At 49.1% G+C, this 24,147-nt stretch overlaps 1 pseudogene; it reads left to right on the top strand.

The window, feature by feature from the left end:
- Positions 1–23,704, top strand: part of LOC147107499 (organic solute transporter subunit alpha-like) — a 98,410-nt pseudogene extending 74,706 nt beyond the window's left edge.
- Positions 23,705–24,147: the final 443 nt, after the last annotated feature.

The following is a 24,147-nucleotide window of genomic DNA, read 5'->3' as shown; positions in this document are numbered from 1 at the left end:
TCTGATTTTCTATCAATTTAAATCAATAGATGGAAAATAGGGTAGACTGTTGGGGAGATCCTCTCCTCCACGCCTGCTTTCCTTGTATTCACTGCACCCAGGCGGTCTGATAGTCCCAGGAATGGGAAAATCTGCCCCAATATTTCTCTAGCAAATAACTGTTAGCTTATCCTGACTATTTCACATGCATATCTGAAGTTTCTTCACCAATTTTACAAGATTCTAGAGAAGCTCAACAAAAATCAAACAATCTTTGGCTTTGCTTATGGTTTGGCCCTGCTTGAATATGGACATGTGAAGTTTTTTTTACAAATTCACCAAGCAAATGAAGGTATCATTCAAGTAATCGTGCAAAAGATAAATTTCATCTGAAATGCACTATCTAATGAAATTTCTTGAACTATTCATCCAATGATGGAGATTTTCAAGTATTATAGTGGTGTTATCATTCTTTGAAAGTCACAGCTACACCATAAATGTATTCCGTTGGATGTTTCTGGAGAAAACATAAAGGTCAAGTGTGGATTTTCCTTTACCTGCCTCTACAGAGTCACGGGACTTCAGCCTGTCATTTTGGCCCAGTTTCCTGAGTCAGGAGTTATTATGTATTCATGCCAGACTCCCAGTGGGATTCCAGGCAGCAGGTGGGAGCCCACTAGTGGCTCCCAGGTAGAACCAGGCGGTGTTGAATGGGATCATCTTAAAGGAAGCAGGGGGAAAGCTTAGAGAGGCCCCTGGGCCTCAAAGGCATCATCAACTGAAGACCATGGCTGAGGGGACAAATTGTAGGACCAGAAGGCCTCTATTCAGCTATCTGTCTCCATTAACATCATTTGGGGCCATTCTTGCTGCTACCTGGCAGTCCCATGAACCATTAGAACAGGGGTGGAGGGGAGGGAAATGGGCCAGGAACCCTGGCCATGCCTGCACCATCGGTATTTGCAGGAGCAGCCTTGACCAGCAGGCGTTGTGGAAGGGATATTTAGGTTGGGCTAGTTAGGTGATGATAGGCTTTGCCTCCCAATTGTGCTCCTTTGCTACTGCTATCATGTCTGGTTTTGGCAGCATAGAAACACCTGTCTGCAATAATATGCCAATGACTGCTACAATAGATTGGGTATGCTCCTCACTGGGATGAAAATGAGCTTGTTATTTCCTCTACAGGCCCACTCAGAGCATTGGCAGATAAGGCTGATACCCCGATTGGACGCTCCTAGCAAAGTGCAGTACTCACAGGGAGCACTGGACAGGAAATGACAGGCCTGCTGCCTGGATATTCTGTTTGTTAATTTAAATGGATGGAAAATCCAGGGTGCAAGTCTGTGTTTTCCTGACCAGCATTTCCTGTAAATGCCATTTCATAACTAGACCACTTACTGGGGGAGTCAACCCTACTCAAAGGTCAATGCAGGGTGAACAATCCCTACTTAAGGGCTGAATTCATGTCCAAAGCTGAGGAAGCTACATTAATCTCATACACTCTGATAAGGGAGAACCAGTGGATGTGGTGTATTTGGACTTTCAGAAGGCTTTCGATAAGGTCCCGCATAAGAGTTTAGCGTACAAAGTTAAAGCACATGGGATTGGGGGTAAGGTACTGACTTGGATAGAGAACTGATTGGCAGACAGGAAGCAAAGAGTTGGAATAAATGGGTCTTTTTCCGAGTGGCAGGCAGTGACTAGTGGGGTACCGCAGGGATCAGTGCTAGGACCCCAGCTATTCACAATATATATTAATGATTTAGACGCGGGAACTAGATGTAATATCTCCAAGTTTGCAGATGACACAAAGCTGGGTGGGCGTGTGTGTTGTGAGGAGGATGCAGAGAAACTCCAGTATGATTTGGACAGGTTGGGTGATTGGGCAGATGCATGACAAATGCAGTATAATGTGGATAAATGCGAGGTTATCCACTTCAGTGGCAAAAACATGAAGACAGATTATTATCTGAATGGCAATAGATTGGGAAAAGGGGAAGTGCAATGAGACCTGGGTGTTCTTGTGCACCAGTCGCTGAAGGTAAGCATGCAGGTGCAGCAGGCAGTTAAGAAGGCAAATGGTATGTTGGCCTTCATAGCGAGAGGATTCGAGTACAGGAGCAAGGATGTCTTGCTGCAGTTGTACAGGGCCTTGGTGAGACCACACCTTGAGTATTGTGTGCAGTTTTGGTTGCCTTATCTGAGGAAGGATGTTCTTGCCATGGAGGGAGTGCAGCGAAGATTCACCAGGCTGATACCTGGCAGGAATGACGTATGAGGAGAGATTGGGTCGATTGGGCTTATATTGGGAGTTTAGAAGAATGAGAGGGGATCTCATTGAAACTTATAAAATTCTAACTGGACTAGACAGATGCAGGAAGGATGTTACCGATGGCGGGGGAGTCCAGAACCAGGGGTCACAGTCTAAGGATAAAGGGTAAGCCATTTAGGACTGAGATGAGGAGGAATTTCTTCACCCAGAGAGTGGTGAACCTGTGGAATTCTCTGCCACACAGGGCAGTTGAGGCCAATTCATTAAATATATTCAAAAAGGAGTTGGATATATTTCTTGAGGCTAAAGGGGTCAAGGGATATGGGGAAAAACCAGGGACAGGGTACTGAATTTGGATGATCAGCCATGATCTCATTAAATGGCGGAGCGGGCTCGAGGGGCCGAATGGCCTACTCCTGCTCCTATCTTCTATGTTTCTATGATAGATTTACAGATGAAAGATGGATTGTGAAATGATTGTTCATTTTTACTGAGTATCATACTCAAGGTGAAACATACTTTAATCTTAAAGTTACCAGCAATGTTCATCCCCCACAATTCAATATCATGCTTGTAATATGCCCCAAACTTTGTAAATTAACTAAAAAGAGTGCAAATTAATTTATGACAAATTGCCAAAAGTAAGTTCTTTGATACGTCCTGATCCTAAAAGAAAGTATTTGCCAAATCCTAATTTCTTCCTGAAATAGCACCAATGTCATTTTGTTGTTCCAGGGCCACTTTTGAGTAATTTTTCTGAGATATTACTTGTGGAATTTATGAATCAGTAGCTCCTTGGAAAAGTTCCAACTGAGGGGTTTTACTTTTAACATTAACCACATGGAGTGCCACCAAAAACAGTATCTATAAATAAATTACACAACTTTCAAAAACCTGCAAAATAGCATGTAGCAGGAGTCACATTTTGGGAAATGCTGGTTATACTTAGCTAGCTGAAAATTCTATAATTGTCATTGAGTTTCACCTTGAAAACATATTCTTTACTCAGTATGCAAATTGCAGCATTCTGTGAGACACTGATTATTTTTTATAATAAGGCTAATTGAAAATTTGATCTTTTCATACAAAAATTGAATGTTAGGCTATCACATTAAGAAAAATATATGTATCTGAGGTACTAAATAAACAATTGCTGTTGTGCAAATAATCAATTTTAATGAATCTAGTCCTGGGAACTGGTACAGTATTATCAAGAATTATTAGATCGATCTGCTTTCAACAAAACCAGCAGCAGTTTTGTAAAACAAATTGTTGAAATCTGATGCACAGTAATTATATACGCTTTCACTGATCTGAATTGATTATTCACAGGAGTTATACAATGTAACTGATGCCTAGTCAAACAGATGAGGTATTAAAATCAATATATTTGCATAAAAACAGAAAATGCTGGAAATACTCAGCAGGTCAGGTTGCATCTGTGGAGAGAGGAACAGAGTTAATGGGGGCAATTTTCCCATTGGAGGTGGGTTGGGAGCGGGTTTGGGGGTGGGCGGTTTCTGAACCCGCCTCCACTGTCAGGTGGGAAAAAGTTGCGATTTTCCCCCAATTGCCCAATTAATTCCGGGCGTGTGAGTTCCCCATGGCCAATTATTCTTTTTGGACTGACACTCGCCTCTGCTGACGCCACATGCAGCTTAATTTAAGGGCTGCTTGCTGCCTTGGTTCATTTCACTGCTGTTTTGTGGCTGCTGAACACTTTAGCACTGAGAAGAGATGGCCAACTCGAGAGCCAAGGGCCTAGAAATTCAGTTGGGCGCGCCAGCCGTTAGCGCCTTAGGAGGAGTAGATCTCGCCCCAACTTCAGTAGACATTTAGCGCCGGTGCAAAGTCTTAGCGCGCGCCCTGCTGCGCGCGCAGATCATGACGTCATTTCCTAGTGCAACGCCCTTTGTGCGCCCCGAACCGGAACTTCACTCGCGCCGCCCCATTGTGCGCCGGGCGGCCCGAACGACTGTGAAGTAGAACGGTACACAGCCGAGGCGGGCCGCGGGGAGCGCAAATTAAAGGGCACTTACCCTGCACTATAAAGGGCAGCCATTTTGCAGCATTCACTCTTGTGCAACGGTTTTTTGGAGAGAGACCAAGGAAGAGAGCTTACTGCTTTGGCCCAACACTAGGACAGGTATTTTTGGCTGAGGCCAGAGCTTACCATTTATCTTTGCCATCATTGAGAGCTCAGTGTTTGCCAGCATATAATGGGGGCTGCATTGGGTGCCAACGCTGAGTTTCAGCCTTATGCCGGAAGGGCTTACAGATGCCGTCAGAGAGTGGCAGCCCTGGCTAGATGCAGAGGGGGCAACAGGCGTCGCCAACTGAGGCCTTACCCACCCAGGGTATACCGCCAGCAGTCCTCCTATCTGACCATGTCTGCCGCGCAGTGTGTTAGGAGGCTGCGATTCAGAAGGGAGGTGGTTGCAGACATCTGCCAGCTGCTGCACAGAGATCTGCGTCCACAGCTGATGCACAGGACGTCTCTGTCGGTGGCAGTGAAGGTGACGGTGGCTCTCAACTTCTATGCCACCGGCTCCTTCCAATCCGCTGCTGGGGACATCGCTAACATCTCCCAGTTCGCCGTGCATTGCTGCATCCGCCAGGTGACCAATGCCCTTTTCAGAAGGAGACATCAATTCATCTCCTTCCCCATGACCCTGGACAAGCAGCAGCAGCGTGCAGTGGGATTTGCAAGAATAGCGGGCTTCCCCATGGTGCAGGGCGCCATTGACTGCACGCATGTGGCTTTGCGGGCACCTCTGGAGCATGCCGAGGATTACCGCAACCGGAAGGGCTACCATTCCCTCAACGTACAGCTGGTGTGTGACCACAGGCAGCGCATCCTAGCTGTCAATGCCCGCTTTCCAGGCAGCAGCCACGATGCCTTTATCCTGCGACAGACAACTGTGGCTGACATGTTCCAGGCACAGCCTCACCCAAGAGGATGGCTTATTGGGGACAAAGGCTATCCTTTGTGTACCTGGCTCATGACCCCGCTCCGCGCGCCCACGACCCCTGCTGAAGAGGCATACAACGAGAGCCATCAAGCGACTAGGAACATCATAGAACAAACAATCGGCGTCCTCAAGCAACGGTTCCGCTGTCTGGATCGCTCCGGGGGAGCCCTCCAGTATTCGCAGGAGCGAGTCTCCCAATTCGTCGTCGTTTGCTGCATGCTGCACAACCTGGCTATCCGCAGGACTCAGGCACTGCCACCTCACGTTGGACCACCACCTCAGGAGGAGGAGCAGGAGGAGGAGCAGGAGGAGGAGGAGGACGAGGAGTACCAGCCCAGGAGGGAGGCAGAAGGTCCAAGGGCCGCCCGTCGGCGGCTTATTGACCGTCACTTCTAGGCCCCCTGTCAGGGAATGGCTTGTGCCAATGAAAGAACATGATTGCAGCCGCTCCGCAAGCCCTCAGCCGGTTAAGGCAACAAACACTTCAAAGATCAAACATGGACAATGTGAATAAATAAAATGGTTTATTGTACAAACTCAGGGCCCTTCCCACATGAAAACCAAAAACAGACGAAACCCCCAAAAAACACTCACACACATGACTCACTCCCACAACCCGGGGAGCATTAACAAAAGATGTAAACAAAAATGGCCCTCATCCTCGGCCTACACAAAACAAACATTCCAAAAAACACAACATTTGGACACACCCTCTACTTCGTGGCTCGCGAGGGCGATGCCTTCCGCCAACTTTGGCGGCCCCTGCACGCCCTGCTGCTCCTCCTCAAAGTGAGGCCATTGGCTGCTGCAAGGCTGGGGGCAGGCTCCTGAGGGGCACATGTCGTGACGGCAGATGCCCTTGGGGGTCGGCCTAGACGAGGTCTGGCCATCGAGGGGCCGGCTGGTGAATGCTGCAGCTGTGGCTGGCCAGCATCAGTCGCTGCAGCAGCTCCTGGCAGCTCCACTGGGGGAGTGGCAGTGGTGGCTGGAGGAATGGGGGCAAGCCGGCGGATGGCAGGTGCTCGCTGGTCGCCTGAGACACTGGCACTCACCCGGGCCAGCACTGCAGCATGCGCACCAATCTGCCGAGGGACAGACCGCTGTGCTGCTGCAGCGCGCCGGGTGCCCTGGCGATGCCTGGCTGACACAGCGAGTGTGGCAGCAGTGAGTGCCCGTGTTGACCTGTTCAGTGACCGCATCAGAGCACCCAGTGACTGCACGGCACCACTGATCACCTGCCCACTCGCTGCCTGAGCTGCCCCGAATTCCGCCCGACTGGTGGCCTGTGAGGCCCCGAAGTCGGTCACACTCCGAGACAGGGACTCGATGGCCTCAGGCAACCGTGCCACTACCCCCATGAGCTCCGTGTGCCGGCGCTCCGAGTCCGCGGACAAGTCCTCGAGGTGGCGCATCTCCTCGGCGTTGGCTGTCTCCGGACTGGAGGCCGGACTCTCCCTCTGGGGAGAAGGCCGCCGAGCTGGCCGACCCTTCCTGCGTTGCTGGACGCTGCTGGGCCCAGCAATTGGACTCCCCTCCGACCCTTCCCCCCTCTGGGGAGAAGGCCGCTGAGCTACCACCCCCCTCCCGCGTTTCTGCAGGCCGCTGGTCCCAGGAGCTCCCCTCCCCTCCGACACTTCCCCCACGCTCCCCTCCAGGGAAGACGTGTCCCCTACATTGGCATGTCTTGCCGCGGCTGAGGGTTCCCCTGATGGGCCGCCTTCCTCTTGCTCCTCCTCCTCCTCCTCTTCTGAGGGGCTGTCACTGGCAACTTCAGGGACCTCCTCCTCACCATCTGAAAGCAGGAAGGCACAAGAGTAGCTTTAGAGTGAGGAGAGGGCGTCAGCGAGGGATGCATGAGTGGTGGCATTCAGCGCATTGGTCGGACAGTGGCAAAGGATGTAGATCTGATGCGCAAGTGGGACGAGAGAGGTCCAAAAGGTGATGTCCTTACCATTGGTGCCCAGAACAGGGTCAGCATCTCCAGATGCAACGGGGCCAATCACCCGGCCACCCATGATGCGCTCCACGCGATGTTGCAGCTCGGTGAGCGGCTGGATCTGGGGTCCGCCTCCCCCGGTCTCAGTCCGGCTCCTCTTATTATTGGCCAGCTTGGCCTGCAAGAGAAAGGACGGCCTCTAAGTACAGTGTGTAGCCCTGATCTTGTGTGCACTGCCTCCCATGGTCGAATAGCCTGGCCAGTGTGTAGCCCTGATCTTGTGTGCACTGCCTCCCATGGTGGAATAGCCTGGCCAGTGTGTAGCCCTGATCTTGTGTGCACTGCCTCCCATGGTGGAATAGCCTGGCCAGTGTGTAGCCCTGATCTTGTGTGCACTGCCTCCCATGGTCGAATAGCATGGCCAGTGTGTAGCCCTGATCTTGTGTGCACTGCCTCCCATGGTCAAATAGCCTGGCCAGTGTGTTAAGTGCAGAATGTGCAATTGATGTTCATGACTGTCCCATAGCTGCTGCATGAGGGCTGGCCATTAGGGCTTTCAGGTCCCTTTGCCCATAATGTGAGGTGCACATGCAAGGATGAGGAGGACACTGGAAAGGGTACTCACCCTGACAATCCTGGCGAGGTCATTAAGCTTTTTGCGGCATTGGACACCGCTCCTGGGGACCTCGCTGTTGGATGTCACCTTGCTGGCGACATGCCTCCAGGCTTTCCGGTAGAGGCGGGCCGGCAGCTTCCTGCCATTGTCCGGAAACAAAATATGGCGTCTCTTCTCCACAGCACCAACCAGCACCCTCAGATCATGCTCTGAGAAGCGCTGCGCTCGTTCACGGGCCTTCTCCATGGTATCAGGCGCTCTTTGGGTCCAGCAGCAGTGTTCAGGCCTAGCTGGAGGGCTCCACTATCCAGGGCGTGGCAGCAGACCAAGTCGACCCTTCCCCCTTAAGAGCTGCCCGGCGCCAGGGTGTCTGCTGTCAATCAAGAAATGGCCGCACCTGCGCTGCGCCCGGCTTCGGCGGTATCGCTCAGCACCTCCGGCTTAGCGCCTAAAGAGAGGCGTGCATCGCCAGTTTTAGCGCTCGAGCAAACTCTTAGGGCGAAGCTAATGAATATCGGAGAAGTGGCCTCGAATTTGTGCCGGGCGCAAACTTTAGCGGCCGCCCGACTTTACCGCCCCAAAAGTGGCTATAATGAATTTCTAGGCCAAGGCCTCCCCAAGGTTCTCCGATGAGTCTCTGAGTATTCTGGTTGAGGGGGTGAGAGCTAGCAAGGAGGTGCTCTTCCCCTCATCTGGGAGGAAGAAGCCTCCCAAACAAGCCAAGGCTGTGTGGGTGCAGCTGGCACAGGGTATGAGCTCCAGTCTGTGTGCAGCAGAACATGGCTGCAGTGCTGCAAGAGGTTCACTGGCCTTGTAAGATCAGCCAAAGTGAGCATATCATCAGCTTGACCCTCATTCTGCTCCCCTTCTCCTCTGATCACCAGCACTCTGCATTGTCAACCTCCTCCTACACATCCCACTTGACCCTTACAACCCTTGCACCCTTAACCATCCCTCTCACTCTATGAACACAATCACTTCACTATTCGACTATGCTGCCCTCACACTCCCTTTCAATGTTATGCAATGACAACGACTAACAACACACAGGTAGGGCCCTTAGAAATGGAACCTCGCTCCATCTTTGTCTCCTTCTAAGTATCTATGCTCTGGACTATCTACACTCACTCCGTCATTCACACTCAAACTCCACTTGTCTCCCTCATTGCAGGAAAAACTAGCCCACAATAAAAGGGAAAGAGCAAAAACTGGAGGAGGGCCACCTTCCTTCGCCCATTTGACCAATGCTGAAGAGGCGGCCCTGGAAATCATTGGTGCTGAGGTGGAAGTGGAAGTGGGGGACAGACAGACAGGCACAGCAGAGCAAGCTGGTGACAGAATAGTTTTCCATCTCTCTCTTTTACATTGCAGGAGTCACTAAAATGGCTGCGAATGTACATGGTATTGATGGCTGCCTCTCTGCAGACAATGGCCAGGGTCATGGAGGAGGTAAGTCGCCAGAGTGTTGAAAACATGGTCAATGTTCAGAATAGACTGACATCTCTGGAGGAGCGATGGCCAGCTATTGATCAAAGAGACCAGAGCTTCATGGAAGTCCTCAGCAATAGGACTGCCAGTGCAGGCACGGGTCCACATGGCCCCCATGATGTGCAGCAAGGTGCTGTCAAGTGCTGAGGCGGGGCTCCTCTCCAAGCGTTCACACTTCCATGCCACTGCATTGTCCTCAGTCAGAGCCCCACCAGAGTCCTCATCCAACTGAGATGGGCATCTCAGCCCCTGCACAGCCGCTGGAGGAGCAGACTTTTGGTGAGCCCTCACAGGCTCGCAAACCCAGAGGACGCCTGCCAAAGGTGTTGAAGCAGGAGCAGCATAAAAGTGAGCAAGGGGCCTCCACTTCTGCTGAAGCCACAGGGGAAGCACCACGTAGGAGCATGCGTGAGAGGAAGATAAAGCACAATTAGTCACACGGGCAGTCACTTGGGTGTTTTTTTGTGTTTAATAATTAAATTCCATCCCTTTGTGAATGTATTAAACTCTGGTGATGGCAAACTGTTGTCGTTATGACCTCTGTGATTTTGGTTTTGGAAGTTCCACATTGCGGCCTCAGCGAGACTTGCTTGGTCAGGTTGGTGGTCAGAGTGAGAGGAAGCCAGAGAGTCATGTCCATTGTGTATCTTGTGCTAAGAAGGAGCCAAGCACATGTGCTAGAATGGTCAGCCTAAGCAAATCTGGCCAAGATGGGTGCATCCCTTGCATTCCAGCCAGCAGTGTGCTCGTGTGCTGCTGCTGGTTGATGCACCTCCGCTCGGTCATCATTCTCCCCCTCCTCCTCCTCCTCCTTCTCTTCATCTGAGGAGGCTATGCGCTGAGCCACTTGCTCCTCAGGAAGCTGCAAGCCACGATGCTGTGCGATAGCAGACCACGACCATTCTGGAGACCCTGGCTGCTGAGTACTGCAGGGCTCCACCTGATCGGTCAAGGCATCTGAACCGCATCTTCAGCAAGCCGATGGTTTGTTCGATGATGGACCTGGTTGAAATGTGGCTGGCATTGTAGCGCTCCTCAGCTTCGTTCGCTGGCCTCCTGATCGGCGTCATTAGCCACGTCTTCAAGGGGTAGCCCTTGTCTCCAAGTAGCCATCCGTTAAGTTCATTTGGCGGCTTGAAGAGTGGAGGCACACTAGACTGCCGCAGGATGAGCGAGTCATTGCAACTGCCAGGGTACTTGGCGCAAACATGCAAAATCTCCTTCTTGTGGTTACACACCAGCTGTACATTGAGGGAGTGGAAGCCCTTGCGGTTGACAAAAATAGCTGGGTTGTGATGGGGCGCCTTCAGGGCCACATGTGTGCAGTCTATGACACGCTGCACCATTGGCAAGCCTGCCATATTTGTGAATCCAACCGCACACGCGGTTATACTTGCTTGATCAGTTGAAAAGTTGATGTAATTGTGCGCTTTTGCGAAGAAGGCATCGGTAAACTGCGTGATGCAACTGTGGGTGGCCGACTGGGAGATGCCGCTGATGTCTGCTGATGATCCCTGGAAGGAGCCTGAAGCAAAAAAGTTGAGTGCGGTGGTGACTTTGACAGCCACTGGTAAGGGGTGTCCACCGGATCCTCTGGTCTCCAGGTGTTGGTGCAGCATTGTGCAGATGGCTGCAACAACCTCTCGCGAAAACCTCAGCCTTCTTTGGCACTGCTGCTCACTCATGTTGAGGAAGCTCATCTTCTGTCTGTAAACCCTGACAGGAGGGTATTTCCTGCAGCGACGTGTTGCCATGTGCTGGCGCCTTCTGCCCTGTGCAGGTGGGTGAGCAGCAGGTTGGGGCTCCTGCTGCTGTTGCTGCTGTTCTGCCTGGTTCTGCTGCTGCCGTGGCTGCTCCTCATCCGAATCTGAGGTCCATGATGAAAGGAAATAAATGTTTCCCATGCTGTTGGTAGATACCTCCGTTGGGGAAGCGCTCTGTCCAAGTGGGGAGAGGGTTTTCCCAGGAGCTCCCAAAGTAGATAGATCTCAGCTGCACCACCTCCGACTTCAGTAGGCCTAGAAAAAGTGCTCAAAGACCTGTGGAAAAAAAGTTCTGCCACCTGCAACTCATCCCTGTTGAAAGCTCTGTTTTTATGGTGGAGCTGCAGCTATGAGGAGGCCAGCCACTTGTCAACCCGCCAGGATTAGCTGGTGTGGTTTAGGAGCGGCGTGCAACATGCTGTAAATGTGGCAAAATAACAAAGGCCTGGCAAAATAGGATTACGGAGGCCCTTAAGCACTTCTTAAGGGTCTTAACTGCCTATCCTGCCTCTTGGAGGCGGGACCGAATCGCACTCCTGAAGCCCACCTCCAGCAAAGTTGCGCAGAGGCGGGTTGGAGGCAGGTTCCGAACCCGCACTCACATTTTGCAATTTTACCAACTGTCCCGCCTCCTCAGGGCTGGGAAAATCGCCCCCAATGTTTCAGGTCGATGACCTTTCTTCAGAATTGTTCTGACGTAAGGTCATCGACCTGAAACATTAACTCTGTTTCTCGCTCCGCAGATGTTACCTGACCTGCTGAGTATTTCCAGCATTTTCTGTTTTTATTTCAGATTTCCAGCATCTGCAGTATTTTGCTTTTGTAATATATTTGCATAATTGTGTTCTGCAACAAAGAAATGTCAAATTAAAGTAGGTGATACTGTCTATGGCTGTACATGAAAGACAAAAGGAAACAATATGTGAACAAAGTTTCAATTGATTCACTGTATGAAATTTATATTACTATTTGCTTACATTCCTTACCCATATACTTTTGTAACTTATATTTCATACGATATTATTCTTGTGCCTGTTAATAAAATCAAATCATTGTTTTTTTAAATTGCGGTGATCTAATGGTTAAAAGAAAGAATATATAGCACCTCTCACAAGCTCAAGACACCCCAAAGTGCTTTACAGCCAATGAAGTGTAGTCACTTTTATAATGTAGGAAATGCACCAGCCAATCTGCGCACAGCAAGGTCCCTCAAACAGCAATGTGATAATGACCAGATAATTTGTTTCTGTGATGTTGGTTGAGGGATAAATATTGGCCAGGCAAAACTGCCCTGCCCTTCTTCAACAATAGTGCCCTGGGATCTTTAACGTCCACCTGAGAGGGTAGACGGGGCCTCGGTTTAACATCTTATCCCGAAATACAATGTAGCACTCCTTCAGTACTGCACTGGTGTGTCAGCCTAGATTCAGTGCTCGAGTTGGACTGAACCCATCACCTTCTGACTCGGGCAAGAGTGCTCCCACTGAGTCACAGCTGCCACCTGCCATGCCATGGTCAGATCCAGGTGATCTCTTGCCATTCTCCGAACATTGAATTCAGTGATGAATCTGACTATAGGTTTAGTTTCCTTACAGGAGTTGTGGCATCTGAATTGCGTCGCAAACTCTGTACAGAGATACGGAGAGATACCAATCAGACAAAGCAAGTTCGTCTCTCCAGGTCCAACAACATTGGAACTTGGACAGTTATATCATTACATAGAAATTACAACACAGAAACAGTCTATCTTGGTGTTTATCCTCCACATGAGCAGTCTTCCTAATCCCATGTGCTTGCCCTCATATCCTTTATCCTCCTTTCCTTTAACCACCTATCTAACCTATTCTTAAATGTTGACATTGTCTCTGGTTCAATCACTAACTCGAAGTGCATTCCACAGCCCGTAACCCTTTGTATAAAAAAAGTTTCTTCTGCTTTCTGTACTTAAGGTTTAATTGTAAATGATCTTTAGCCTGACAAGAGGTCTTATTTGGGAACCATGGTGTGGAGATGCCGGTGTTGGACTGGGGTGGACAAATGTAAGAAAATCACACAACACCAGGTTATAGTCCAACAGCTTTATTTGAAATCACAAGCTTTCGGAGCGCTGCTCCTTCGTCAGGTGAAGTGGAGAGATGCATAAAAACACAGCTTATATAGTCTGAGACTAATGTCAGATGTTTACAGGTAATCTTTCTAACTGCCATTTATCACACCTCGGCAGAGAGATAATCACAGCAATCAAAGGTGTAAATGGTGTCCAAACAGGTCAGTCAGGAAAACATTACATCAAAGAACAATGAGGTGGGGTCACAAGGGGTCAAATGTTGCAGATGCTAGGGTCTGTATGAAAAACAAAAAAGCAGAAAAAAAACATTTTTTTTGCTGGAAATCACAGCAGGTCCGGCCGCATCTGTGTGGAGAGAACAAGCCAATGACGACTAGAGTCTGGCTGACCCTACGTCAGGTGGGGTTACATGTAGCGTGACATGAACCCAAGATCTCGGTTGAGGCCGTCCTCATGGGTGAGGAACTTGGCTATCAGTTTCTGCTCGACGATTTTGCGTTGTCGTGTGTCTCGAAGGCCGCCTTGGAGAATGCTTACCCGAAGATCGGAGGCTGAATGTCCTTGACTGCTGACGTGTTCCCCGACTGGGAGGGAACACTCCTGCCTGGCGATTGTTGCGCGGTGTCCGTTCATCCGTTGTCGCAGTGTCTGCATGGTCTCGCTGATGTACCATGCTCCGGGGCATCCTTTCCTGCAACGTATGAGGTAGACAATGTTGGCCGAGTCACATGAGTATGTACCATGTACCTGGTGGGTGGTGTCCTCACGTGTGATGATGGTATCTGTGTTGATGATCTGGCATGTCTTGCAGAGGTTGCTGTGGCAGGGTTGTGTGGTGTCGTGGTCGCTGTTCTCCTGAAAGCTGGGTAATTTGCTGCGAACGATGGTCTGTTTGAGGTTAGGCGGCTGTTTGAAGGCGAGTAGTGGAGGCATGGGGATGGCCTTAGCGAGGTGTTCGTCATCATCGATGACATGTTGAAGGCTGCGAAGAACATGGCGTAGTTTCTCTGCTCCGGGGAAGTACAGGACAATGAAGGGTACTCTGTTGGTTGTGCCCCGTGTTTGTCTTCTGAGGAGGTCTATGCGATTTTTCGCTGTGGCCCATCGGAACTGTCGATCGACGAGTCGAGCTTCATATCCCGTTCTTACGAGGGCATCTTTCAGCGTCTGTAGGTGTCCATCGCGTTCCTCCTCGTCTGAGCAGATCCTGTATATTCGCAGGGCTTGTCCATAGGGGATGGCTTCTTTAACGTGGTTAGGGTGGAAGCTGGAGAAGTGGAGCACCCTGAGGTTGTCTGTGGGCTTGCGGTAGAGTGAAGTGCTGAGGTGTCCGTCTTTGATGGAGATTCGTGTGTCCAAGAATGAAACCGATTCTGAGGAGTAGTCCATGGTGAGTTTAATGGTGGGATGGAACTTGTTGATGTTATCGTGTAGTCTTTTCAGTGATTCTTCACCGTGGGTCCATAGGAAGAAAATGCCGTCGATGTATCTGGTGTATAGCGTTGGTTGGAGGTCCTGTGCAGCAAAGAAGTCTTGCTCAAACTTGTGCATGAAGATGTTGGCGTATTGGGGTGCAAATTTGGTCCCCATGGCTGTTCCGTGTGTTTGGGTAAAGAATTGGTTGTCGAAGGTGAAGACATTGTGGTCAAGGATGAAGCGGATGAGTTGTAGGATGGCGTCTGGAGATTGGCTGTTGTTGGTGTTGAGTACTGAGGCTGTCGCAGCGATGCCGTCATCGTGGGGGATACTGGTGTAGAGTGCCGAGACGTCCATCGTGGCGAGGAGTGTTCCTGGTTCAACTGGTCCGTGGGTGCTGAGTTTCTGTAAGAAGTCTGTAGTGTCACGACAGAAGCTGTGGGTTCCCTGTACGATGGGTTTCAGGATGCCCTTGACGTATCCGGAGAGGTTCTCACCCAGGGTTCCGTTGCCTGATACGATAGGACGTCTGGGTGTGTTGGCTTTGTGTATCTTTGGGAGGCAGTAGAAGTCTCCCACGCGGGGAGTACGTGGGATGAGAGCGCGTAGGATGCTTTGACGGTCTGGATCGAAGATCTTGATCAGTCTGTTGAGTTGGCGGGTGTGTTCTTTGGTCGGATCTGCGGGTAACTGTCTGTAGTGTTCCTGGTTGTCCAGTTGTCGGTATGCTTCTTTGCAATAGTCCGTTCTGTTCTGTATGACGATGGCTCCTCCTTTGTCTGCTGGTTTGATGACGATGTTGCGGTTGGTCTTGAGAGCGTGGATGGCGTTGCGTTGTGCTCGGGTGACATTCTGGACTGTCTTGTGAGTGCGGCTGATGAATCTGGCATTGATGCATCTCCTGACAGCTTGAGCATACATGTCAAGCTTAGGGCAGCGACCCTCCAGAGGGGTCCAATTTGACTCTTTCTTCTTCGGTTGCTGCACTGCGGATCCCTCTGTCTGCTGGTCCGGATCATTGATTGTCTCATTGTTTGGGAACATTTGAGATAATGCTTAATTGTACTTGAATAAATAGTGGAAGTTCATGCTTTAAAACAATTGAGGCAGTCATCTCAGCCGCGGAGGGTAAAATATCAACAATTCTGTTAGATCCGTGATTCTGAGAGTATGCTGTTTTTCAATAACCACACGGATGCTGTATCTTAACAATAAACAGGTATTTACTGGAGGAGGGTAGTCTCAAGACTGGGGGTACAGAGGCATGCGCAAGGCTTATATACAGGTGTGGTCACTGCCGGTACTACAGTATACAGGAGCTGTAAAAGTAGTTCTGTCTTAAAGGCACATACACTACAATTCCTCCCCTTTTAGATTAGTAGTACCCCTAATATTCAAATAGCAATTAACACTTTAACATGTACATTAAACAACAATAGTCCATTTATAGATTCAGTCTTTGGGGTGGCTTCCTGACCCTTTCGGGATAGCGCCTTTCCTGAGGTTCTTGTTCTTGGTGCAGAGGCGATTCTGACCCCTTTTCATCGGGTAGTTCATCGGGTTCCACTGCTACTGGTTCTGAGGTAGATGCTACCGGTATGTCGGGTTCATCCCCAGGTACTCGAGACATGGGGTTGACGCGTTCCTGTGACGCTAAGATCTGATCGACGTGGCATCTCACAATGTTCTCCCCGACAGCCACTGTGTATATTAATGGCCCCTGCCTTGTGCATTTCGTTCCGGGTTACCACTTCTCTGTTCGATAGTCACGGGCCAAGACTGGTTGTCCTACATTGAAGCTCCTTGTCGGCTTCTCATTGATGTGCTGGAATTGTTTGTCCTCAACATTTCTTCGCACATTTGGTCTGAGCAAGTCCAGATGAGATCTCAACCTTCGGTTAAAGAACATCATGGCCGGGGTCTGGTTGGTAACTGCATGTGTCGCGTTTCGGTAGGCTAATAAGAAATTGTCCATCTTATGCTGTAGTGGAATTTCATCGTCACACATGGCCTTTATTGCCTTCTTAAAGGTTTGTACGAACCTCTCAGCCAATCCATTTGTGGCTGGATGACACGGGGCGGATGTATAATGCCTTACCCCATTCCTTCTCATCAATTTTTGAAACTCTTCGGACACAAACTGTGGTCCATTTTCAGAGCAAATCTGCTCTGGCAAACCGTTTCTGGCAAATATGGTCCGTAGGACTGCAATCATTTTCTCTGTAGTGGTTGAGGACATTTTTATCACCTCAGGCAACTTCGAATGAGTATCCACTGCTATTAAGAACATTGAGTCCATGAATGGACCAGCGAAATCAATATGCACCCGTTGCCATGGAGAGGAGGGCCACTCCCATGGGTGTAGGGGGCATGTGGTGGTGCATTTTGGACCTTCTGGCATCCTAAGCAGCTCTTAGTTAGGTCTTCGATTTGTTGACCGATTCCCGGCCACCACACATAAGCCCTAGCAAGGCTTTTCATTTTCACTCCCCCCAGATGACCTTCATGTAGCTCATTTAGCACTCTCTCCCTTAACTTGGGTGGAATCACCACTCTGGATCCACACATCACTGTCCCCTGGCATACTGACAGCTGTTCTCTTCTGGATGAGAATGCTGGCAACAGTGAGTTGCCATGTGTTGGCCATCCCCTCACCGTCAAATCATATACCTGAGACAGCGTCGGATCATTGCGGGTCTCCTTCTCTATATCCGCATTCGTTACTGGCAATCGTTCAATTATTGATGAATAAAATATCTCGATAGGGTCCACTGCTGGTGCTTCCTCCACAGTAGGCAGTGGCAGGCGCGATAGCCCATCAGCATTTCCATGCTGTTTCGTGCCTTTATATTCTATTTCATATTGATTCGCCCCTAGAAACAGGGACCATCTTTGTAACCATTGTGCCGTCATCACTGGAACGCCCTTCTTAGGATTAAAGATGGAGACAAGTGGTTGGTGGTCAGTCAGCAAGGTGAACTTCTGCCCATGCAGATAGTGGTTAAATTTTTTTACTCCCCATACTAGGCTGAGGGCCTCCCTGTCAATCTGGGCGTAGTTGCGCTCGGCTGAGGTTAGTGACCGAGACGCAAAGGCTACTGGCCTCTCCAACCCGTCTGGGAATTTGTGCAACAGCACCGCTCCAATACCATAGGGTGATGCATCACATGCCAAATGAATTGGTAGCGCTGGGTTGAAATGGGCCAACACCTCTTTTGATGTGATCAATTCTTTACACTTCTGGAAAGCTCGTCTACGTTCGTCATCCCACTTACATGGTACCCCTGTTTGCAGTAGGGTGTTCAGTGGGTGTAATACCGTGGACAAATTTGGTAAGAACTTGTGGTAGTAGTTTACCAGCCCGAGGAACGACCTCAGTTGTGACACATTTTCCGGTGCTGGAGCCTTGACTACTGCCTCAATCTTTTCAGGGGACTTATGTAACCCCTCTTCATCGATGACGTGCCCACAACACGAGATCTGTTTCTGGAAAAACTCGCACTTATGGCGATTAGCTCGTAGCCCATACTCCTTTAATCTGGTGAGCACCTTCTCCAAGTTGGCGAGGTGATCACTGTCATTTTCACCCATGACCAAGATGTCGTCCAAATAACACTGGGTCCCTGGAATCCCTTGCAGGACTTGACCCATTGCCTTTTGCCAGATAGCCGGAGCCGAGGCTACCCCGAACACCAGCCGGTTGTATTGATAGAGACCTTTATGAGTGTTAATCGTAAGGTATTGTTTCGAAGCTTCTTCTACCTCCATTTGCCAGTACGCCTGGGCTAGATCAATTTTGGTGAAGCGTTTACCTCCAGATAGAGAGGCGAAAATATCCTCAATTCGTGGAAGCGGATATTTTACCGTGTGAAGGCCTGGGTTCACTGTCACCTTAAAATCCCCACAGATGCGGACCTTCTTTGGTTCCCCAGGCGTATTACTCAACGATCTCTTCATTACAGGAACGATGGGTGTAGCCCACTCGCTCCAGTCTACTTTGGACAGTACTCTTGAACATTCCAACCCTTCCAGCTCTGCTTCGACAGCTGGTCTGATTGCATAAGGCACTGGTCTGGCCTTAAGAAACTTTGGGCTTGCATTTTCCGCTATTTTAACCATTGCTGTTATGCCTTTTAGTGTTCCTAGTCCCTCCTGGAACACTTCCTTTGCGTCAGTTAGCATTTTTGACAGTCGTCCAGGTGTGACGTCGTCATTCTTTTTGGCCTCATCCTTCAGTGCCTGTTTGGAATGCCAATCTAATTGTATCTTCCGGATCCATTCACATCCTAGCAGTGGTGGTCCTCCATCTGGCAATACATATATATCCATTTTAGGTATTTCCTGGCCTTTATATGTCACTTTCACCCTTATTTTTCCTTTGGGGTAGACTTTTTGCCCCGTATACGTCTTCAAGACAATCTCTGTAGCTTCCAAGGGTATATGTGAATATAGCCGCTTGTAGTCCCTTTGGTTTATGACTGTTAGGGCTGATCCTGTGTCCAATTCCATTTTCACTTGGACTCCGTCTATCTTGAGTGTAACCCAGATAGTCTGGTGATCCTCCATTTTGGTTACCTTATGTAGTTTCAGACAACCCAGCTCCTTGCTTCCGGAGTCTGTGTCACTTTTCTGTTCGTCTGAACCACTGTCCGTCACCTGGTGTACCTTTTTGTACTTCTCCTGTGGAGATTTCTTACTGTTGGTTTTCTTCCCAGACCTGCAGACTCTTGCTATGTGTCCTGCTTTTCCACACTGTCTGCACACTTGGTCCTTGAACCAACAATCCTTCTGGTCATGTGTTGTTCTGCCGCAGCGATAGCACTTCCCTGTTCCATAGGACATTTCATTGGTGCCATATTCTTGCGGTCTCTGTTGTATCTCTGCAGCTCCCCTTGCGGCTGCTTCATGTGATACTGCCATACTGAAAGCCTTGTCCAGCGTAAGATCCTTTTCTGATAGAAGCCGTTTCTGGGTTCCTTCACTTTGTAGCCCACACACAAACTTGTCCCTTAACGTATCTGCTATTCCCGCTCCAAACTGGCAGTGTTTCGATAGCTTGCGCAGTTCCGTTAGGTACTCAGCATTGCTTTCGTCTTTGTGTTGGTTCCTTTTATGGAACTTAAATCGTTCTGCTATCAGCAGCGGTGTGGGGTTTAAGTGGTCCTGTAGGATTTCTACTATGCTTTTGAAATTCTTGTTCACCGGCTTCTCTGGGGTTATTAGATTTCGCAGTAACCCATAAGTTTTGCACCCATGGAATTTAACAAAACCAGTGCTTTACTAGCATCTGGCACTTCATTCGCCCTGCAGTACACCTCAATACGTTCCACATATGTCACCCAATCTTCGACTTCATTGTCGAACGTAGAGATACCGCCACTCTTCGGCATCCCTGGGTGTGATTTAACTGTCAAAAATGGCGTCTCCCGCGCTTCCCCTTCTTCTCCGCTGGCACAAAATGGCGTCTCCCACGCTTTCCTTCCTTCCCGCGCTCGCCCTTCTTCTCCACTGCGGCTTCCAAAAATGGTGTCTCCCGTGCTCTTCCTTCTTCTCTGTGGCTCAATGGCGTCTCCCGCGCTCTCCCTTCTTCTCCCCGTGGACACTGTTCAGCCCTTGAGCCCTGGCTGTGCTCTGAGCGTTTTTTTTTTCTCGACGCCGCTCGGTCCTGAACCCGGCTGTTGCTTTACCCTCTCTCTCTCCGGTTTGTTTGTTTTTTTTGTTTTTTTCTCGACGCCGCTCGGTTTTCAACCCCCGGCTGTGCCCTGTGCGCTTCACCCTCTGTCTTACCCCGTCGATGCTGCTCGGCTTTCTCTCCGCCGTCGGTCGGCTCCCGCCGTCGCTGTCCGGGAAGGGTCTGCGCTGGACCTGTCGTCAGTCTCTTGCTGATCTTCGTGGCTGTGGAACCAAGCCCGGCTCGCCACAGCCTCCCCTGCGATGTTCACTCTCTGCCGGACGACTGGGCGGTTGCTCGTGGTTGATGCCCGTGTTCCAGGCCTCGACTTTTTTTTGGTTTTTTTTGTTACACCGCCCTCCCGGAGCGAATCCTTGAAGGGAAATGCAGAGTTGCAGGTAGATTCAAATCGACACTCGTCGCCACTGTTAGATCCGTGATTCTGAGACTATGCTGTTTTTCAATAACCACACGGATGCTGTATCTTAACAATAAACAGGTATTTACTGGAGGAGGGTAGTCTCAAGACTGGGGGTACAGAGGCATGCGCAAGGCTTATATACAGGTGTGGTCACTGCCGGTACTACAGTATACAGGAGCTGTAAAAGTAGTTCTGTCTTAAAGGCACATACACTACAAATTCTAACACAGTAAATCCCAATCTGAGTCAGGCCATATTTATTTGGAAATTTTATTTTTTCCAAAATTTACACACTCTTGAGAAGTTTTAAAATCTAGTGGACTGTTAACAGACATGCAGCTGTATTCGATTTTGTGGTAGAAACATTCAGAAATGAGTAACAATTCAAGTGATTTAATAAAATAGGAAATGCCGTATCACATAACTCATCAGACTCCCGTTCCCGCTTCCCTTCACTCTCGAACATTCACTGCACCACACTTCACTACACCTCCTTCTCCTCATACTCACACACTGACCACTATTGCAACCCTCACTTACCCACAACTCACACGTTACACACAGATAATCAGCTATTCTACCACGATAGGCATATTCTCCAAACACATCACAAGACTCTCACTAACACACTCCCGTCCTTCTTGCAAGAGAAGGTTGCCTGCAACTCCAGACAGCAGGCGAGCACCTCAGAAGATAGAGTCCACCTGTGCACCCTCTTCCCTCTCGAAGAAAGCGTGCTTGCTATCATGGGCAGGGGCAGAGTCAAGGCTGTGGTGACTGGCGGCGTGGGAGGAGATATCACGCAGGGTTTCTTAATACCTAATCCTCTTTGTCCCTTCTGACTTCTATCTCACCCCACACATTCTCCACGACAAGCTGCAGATGCTTTCACCACCCACTTCTCCCTGCACTCCCTTCACATCACAAGCTAACCCATGTCCCACTCTTTCATTCCAGCTTCTGAGAATGTGGAAGCCCTTGTGCCAGTGGAGGAAGAGGAGGCGAGTGTTCAGGAAGATGCACCGTCACTTGATCTGACCCTCAAAAGCACCATCTCAGATACTGGTACCACGCGTACTTTAGAAGCTAGGTTAGAGGAGGTGTTTACATGTGGTGTCTCATCAGGCACAAGAGCGCAGGAGTTAGGGCAGGGGGGTAGGATGCTACAGGTGTTAGCTCGCCAAAGGGCGAGGTCGCATACTAGTTCTGCTAGGGAAATGAAGAAGGCTGATGGGCATCTATCAGGAAATGCTAAGTGCACTGGGCAGCCTGTCAGAGAGCTTGCACACAATGTTGCGGAGCATGGAGGAGTCCAGCTCCAACTTGTCCCAAGGATTTGCTCAGAGTATGGAGACCTTTCTGTCAACAGTGGTCAGCTCTATTAATAACACAGTGGCAAGCACTATGATGGAGCCCCTGCTGGCAGCTTCCATGGCAGCTTCCATGGCAGCACAGACAACTCGATGATGTTTCTCACTGCAGCGTAGCTCTTGTTGTAGGCCTGCTATGCAGCTGTGTGTGGATTTCTGACAGGTCATTAGTGCAGACACAATCAATTGTGTAATCTAAAAACTCACTTGCTGACTGCCCCTCTAACCCAGAGTTAAGGAGACACGCTGCTGCTTGTCCTGCTCACACATGGCACAGATCCCCTGTAGAGGGAGCCGCACTGGATCAGATGCCCAAAGACAACAAGTTGCCGCTCAAAAGCCCGCGAAAAGTTTGTGGGCAGCTGTAAGCGTAAAGAACGGCGAGTGCCGTTCATTCGCCGCTGACCGCAAATTCCGGGCCAATAAAGTAAATAGGAGTAAAGGGTGGTGCTGATATCCTTATCATAAGGAGGGCCCCTTGGATGATCTGGGAGTTTATCATCCCCATCAAAGTGGGGCAGAAGAGGTCACTGCCTCTAGGACCCACAGATCCACAATAGTTGTCCATGTGCTACCAAACAATACTGCCTAACTGGGTAAGTAGGAGGTTATGGGGCCTGAGCCAACAGCCTGTAACACAAGCCCCGGGCATAGATGACTGGCTTAGTGCGCCGAGAGAGTTGGGATAGGTACATTGGAACTATTGTGCCTTTGAGGGCTGTGGACCTGGGTTCAATCAAGAGCAAAAGGTTGACCTAGAAGCCCCAAGCAATGAAATGTGCCTCCTTTGCCTGCCATATCCTTAGTCTATTTGGAGATTAAATTAGAGGCTTCCAGCATTTCTTCCACATGGTGACCAGAAACACGTTCCTCATCAAGTACAAACTGAGGTGTTATTGCAACTCCCACGGCAAGGTGGAAAGGTGTAACCAGATCACATAATGAAACGTGGACATAGCTGGTGAGATATGTCCTCCAGTACTGCAGCCTGCATCTGGTTCTCAGATAAAGAAATAGTCACCAAAAAGATCCAAGACACTGGCTGCAGTGGAGTTGCTAACAAAAGAAAAAAAGACACCGTGGTGACAAATCATACACCTTAGCCTGTCCACATAGTCTTCCTCTCACTCAGGAGGTCCAGAATGTGCCGCTTGGGCAACTGACTTTCAGTAACAAGGAAAAACTCTGCTCCTGTAGGCTTCCAACCTGCTCCCAATGTCCCCATGCTGCTGAATAGTTTCTACCCTGCTTCCCATGGGCATTGACTGCTACACATTTTTTGCAGATTTTGCAGTGCACTGAAATAGATACTACATAGCAGTTATGTAAATGTTCTACTATTTCAGTTGACTATTTTCACCCCACCCCCACATTCTTTTTAAATTAACGTGAGTCTAATATTGCAACAATGCCCCAGTCTCTTTGTTGTGCTTTGTAATGGAAATTCATGCGCGTCATAATATCCACTCTATATGGATGAAATTTAGTTGAGTTATTGTCTCATCAGAAACATATTTGGTGTTAAATTTGCTACTCTGATATTAGGAACTCAAATAAAACTTTTAAACTTTACACTGACAACAGATACTGTGCTATTGGCCGAGTTTGAGCACTCATTGTATTTGTAGTGCCAGAGGCTGTGGTGCGCACCATCCTTACAACGGCCTGGTGCTGGTCCAATTTATTGAGACTTTTGGGGAATAATGAAAAAGTGATGGAGAAGGGGCAATAAGGGAAAATGTATATGTTTAATTATTTATTTAAAAAATGAAAGCCATATACTGCATTAAAAAAGTTAATGGCCCGGTTTTTCTGGAGCCTGTACGAGGCTGTAAGTGCCCTGCAAATTCTGGGTTTCCGCGTGCGATGCATATGCGCGAAAACCCGGAACTTGCGATCTGTCAAATTTCAGCTTGACAGATCCACCGCATCCCTGGGAGATGGATAGTCACTGATGCAGCTACTTCCCAGCGAATGCCCACAAAACTCTTAAAGCAGGCGTAGGGCCTTCTTTTACCAGCATAATAGTTTTAAAAGATATTTAAATACATTTTTGAAAATCATTTAAACTTAAAAAACCTTTAAAATTAGTTCAGGTTAATTTGGACCCTTTAAAAATGTTTACATTTATTTTTCAAAAAAATTAAATTTTTGTTTTAAATTATTAATTCCATT

Source organism: Somniosus microcephalus, chromosome 14, assembly GCF_052327205.1.
Source record: "Somniosus microcephalus isolate GS21.2 chromosome 14, FLI_Smic_1.0, whole genome shotgun sequence".
Taxonomy (NCBI): domain Eukaryota; kingdom Metazoa; phylum Chordata; class Chondrichthyes; order Squaliformes; family Somniosidae; genus Somniosus; species Somniosus microcephalus.
This window is presented reverse-complemented; position numbering and strand designations above follow the sequence as displayed.